The sequence below is a fragment of the Macrobrachium nipponense genome, chromosome 18 (genome assembly GCF_015104395.2).
Source record: "Macrobrachium nipponense isolate FS-2020 chromosome 18, ASM1510439v2, whole genome shotgun sequence".
NCBI lineage: Eukaryota > Metazoa > Arthropoda > Malacostraca > Decapoda > Palaemonidae > Macrobrachium > Macrobrachium nipponense.
Genome location: NC_087211.1, coordinates 83,137,927 through 83,142,349, shown reverse-complemented (window position 1 = coordinate 83,142,349; position 4,423 = coordinate 83,137,927).

Here is a 4,423-nt window from a genome sequence, read left to right as displayed (position 1 = left end):
TGATGTTGGGAGAGAGAGCATGTTCGTAGGGAGGTATTTTCCGGTCTGAACGGAAGCTTAGGGTAAGAGAGGCAAGTCACAAGAGTAGCTAGGCTTCGAGATGGATTTAGGACTTTCTACAATAAGACCTATTTTCCTTCCCAATTGCTGGCGTTGTGTTTTTATCACTTTTCAGGCATGCCCGAGGCGATGTATGGAAGCCCCAAGTCATTAAAGTGAGAACCATTATCTTCTCTCAGTCGACTGCGAGACGTGACCCAGGACAGATGTCCAGCCGGCCAGCTCCAGACTTAAGCCTATCGGCTCGGCGTACTGGCAGGCACGAACCCCAGACCTGAACAAAGTCAGGCCGCATTCTTCCACAACGATACACTGATATTGCATCCAGGTACTTCCTAAAAGTGTAAACTTTCAACCCAGCACCTTTTACTACCATACGACTCTTGCTAATTTCATTTTCAAGTCTCATTTTTACCCCTTCTACATCAAAACCCTTTGTCCTCATCGGGCCACTGCTTATCCTTTTGTGCTTGTTAAAGACCAAGCCTTTCAGTGCATACCTCAGTGAACCATTCGAGTTTCCTTCCCCCGTAGTTAGAGAATTAATCAGCCTTAATCAAAGTTTTAAGTGATATTAGTTATAAAGAAAAGAGCAGCCCATGCCTTCTCTTAAAGCAACTGATGTTGGGAAGAGAGAGCATGTCCGTAAGGGAGGTATTTCCGGTCTGACGGAACTTAGGGTAGAGAGACTTGTTAAAGACCAAGCAACCTTCAGTGCATACCTTAGTGAACCATTCGGAGGTTTCCTTCCCCCAGTATTAGAGAATTAATCAGCCTAATCAAAGTTTTTTGAGTGATATTAGTTATAAAAAGAAGCAGCCATGGCCTTCTCCTAAAGCAACTGATGTTGGAGAGAGAGCATGTCGTAGGGATATTAGAGAATTAATCAGCCTTAATCAAGCAAGAAGTCATTTTTTTCTTTTATCTGTTTAATCTGGGATTCTTTTCCAGATTCCATGAGTCACGTGCCCAGTCTCTCTGCCCGTAGTGTGCATTAACCCAAGTTTATGAAAAAACCAGCTTGATTAATCCATTTGGAGGTTCCAGCTATTATCCATTTGTGAAAAGGATATATAACTCCCCTTTCTTTCTCCAGGCCATAAGGGCCTTTTGTAATAAATAGCTGTAAAGTAACGAGCTGAGTTTTCTGCGACCTTTCCCTCTAAGAAATTATCAATAACTAGCAGTTTACGTAAGTTAAGCAATTTCCTCTTGAAATCCCTCAAATTATTTCCGTTTTTTAAACGTATATAGCCTCTCTCAAGGCCTGGCTTAATACGTAAAAAAAAAAATATATATATATATATATATATAATATATATATTATACTATATATATAATATATATATATATACTACATATAATGCATATGCATTCATGTGTATATTTCTGGCTATCTGACTTAAGCTTGCTTGTGAATGCAGAAAACATAATAAAGATCTTAAAGAAAAAATTGAGCATAGTTATCATCAATAGGATTTTATATATAATATATATATACTAATATATATATATATATATATATATATACATATATATATCATATTAATATATATATATATTGTAATGAAGTGCCAACCTAACTATCTGGTTACTACTTACACACTTATTCATTAATTGTTTACTCACAAACAGCTAGACAACCTGAACCTTCGTCACAAAAGTAATAAACGACTGAATACTCTAAAGGTAATCTTATGTGTTATGAATCAATTAAGGGCATCACTCCATCAACAACTTTAAAAGTCTAAGTATTTTCCCATGATTTCAGTAAAGTCTAAGTATTAGGCTTGTGCCTTGTATGATAAAAAGGCGCCCTATGAGGTTAATGTTAGACTAGCGATAATCTTACGCTAAGTCGGTTGGTATTGCACTTCCATCTTCAATGGAGTGTCTGGGGGTTTGTAGATCACTTACGAAGTCGTATTATCTTTACGACGATGTGTTAAACCTCATGGTGAGGAGGTTCTTGTAGAAAACACTAAGTATAACAAAAAAATTATATATTCTTCTGAAGTTTTACATGGTGAAGATCAGATATGATTGTACAAGTCTTCTAATAACGATAGCTTGATCGCTTCTGCCAAATGATGATGGCTAATCCTATTCCTCTACATGATAAAGCTTTGGTAAAAGAGGTACAGTCTTCTAATGACGATAGCTAACCTCTGTTCTGCTGTCTACCATCTCTGACAAGTTATGAAGGAACAGACAGTAGTTCGAACATATGACATACATACAAAATGACATAGTTTTTTCATACGAACACACATCAAAATGAGACACGCTACAGATCACGTAGGCCGTTGAATTATAGGCCGGGGTAGTTTGTCTCCAGCAGGGAGCTTGGACTAATGGTTTATAAACAAACAATTGAATGACTACATGTGACTGCATGTGTTATCATTAGCCATAACATACGTATTGTATACGTCATCTTATGCGTCTCTAGTCTGATCACATTCCTGCAGCAATCTGGTTGACCTCTTTAGTTTTAGACTTTTTATATATATGGACTAACATTCCATATTTTTATTATGTTAAACACTTACTCAGCTCGGTCAGCTACCAAAACCAACTACTGAAATATTTACTCAAACTTGACTTGCATTTGACTTATAGGAGGGGGGTGTGATACAACACTATGTGAATATATATATATTAGTAAATAAAATTCATGGTGTACATGAATTGATTCAATTAATAATATAAAACAATGATATTGGTAAATAATAGTGATCACGTGATATATAATGATACAGTTTTTCACTTCATTCATTAAGATACTATGCTACAGAAAATAACTATTATGTACTCTGACAATTGCATAGAATGAAGATTAACATGATAAAAATCATATTTTACTGATAAAACAAAGTTCAATATATGAATTTATAAAATTATTTAATGTTTATGCTGATTGATCTTGATTTTTATGGGCTAAATGTTATATATCTGATTCATAATTCATATACTAACTCATAAATACTGCAGATATTGGTAGAAATAAAAGGTAACATATTTGGATTATAGGCTCCCTGATTTGTTTTTATACATATGTATATGGATTCATATAATTATGATTGATATGTGCACTTTAAATAGATTACCATTGCGTACACGCAAAGATATATTTAGATTCTGTTATTTATGATCATTTATATAAGAAGATTCCTATTGCGTACACGCAAAGATATATTTTCGACTCTGTTATTTCATGAACAATTATACATAGGGATACATGATACTTTATATATATAGGATACATGGACCGAGTTATACTACTTCACTTTTTACTAGCGTTTCGAACAACTTTTCGTCCATTACACAGTTCCAGACACCACCTTTAGCCAAATGAAACACGGCCCTTTTTCAATGGTTAACAAAACAAGGGGAAAAATTGCCTGGGCGGGTCCAGCGTTCCAATTTTGCGCTCATACTTATTCTCTGCATCCTAAGCTACACTACGATTTACGTTCGCGATGAATAAAAAAACATCCCCAGCACGAGTCCTTCGCCAGCAAGTAGAGTTGAATATCCTTCGGGTCGTAATTGTCGAAGTATGTCCCTTTTGTAGTCGAATTCCAGCAGCCGCTGGAGCGTTCCGCATGAAAACGAGAAATTAACGACAGATACGGTGTCGGTCGAAGAAGTCCATGAAATTCCCTTTCACATTGTAGGCGGTTGTTACTTGACTATAGTCGTCCGCTGCGACGAACGATTTTTTGAATTTTGAATTGCGATGTGAAACTCTCGTACTGCAGGATACTGTAACCAGGTTCCATTAATCAGCCTGCAAGTGAAATTATACTTGTTTCACAAGGGCAAAGTAAATTCAGATAGACGGCATCCAAATACAGGGGAGGGGAAGAGAGCCATTTAGACCAGACTTAACCCACATGAATTCGCTGATATTTTGGAATTCAAAGAGTCCCGCTGTACAAACTTTTTATCCATGGCATTAACAATGAGTGAACCTATCCAGGTCTATGATGACTGTAAAAATATCCCATAATTATAACAAATAAATAGATATCATTACGAATCTCAAAGAAAATTCGATATTACTGGTAGTAAGTTACTAGACAAAGAAGTGGAAAACGGAGCTAATTGTAAGATTGCCAGGCAACATAAGAGTCAAAGAGAAGATTAATCATGATTCTGTAGTTCTCTATGCTAACTGCAATTAAGTTGTGATTAAAATCTGATCCTATGTGCCCTAACAAAAGTTTAACATTCAATATTATCGCGCGCATCCTCTGAGGTTAATTTTAAAAAACTTTATTAATAGGTAGGAGATGCAACGAAAAAAACCCCTACTGTAACGAATTTCTAAATAAACCTTTGGGTTTTTTCAAGAAAA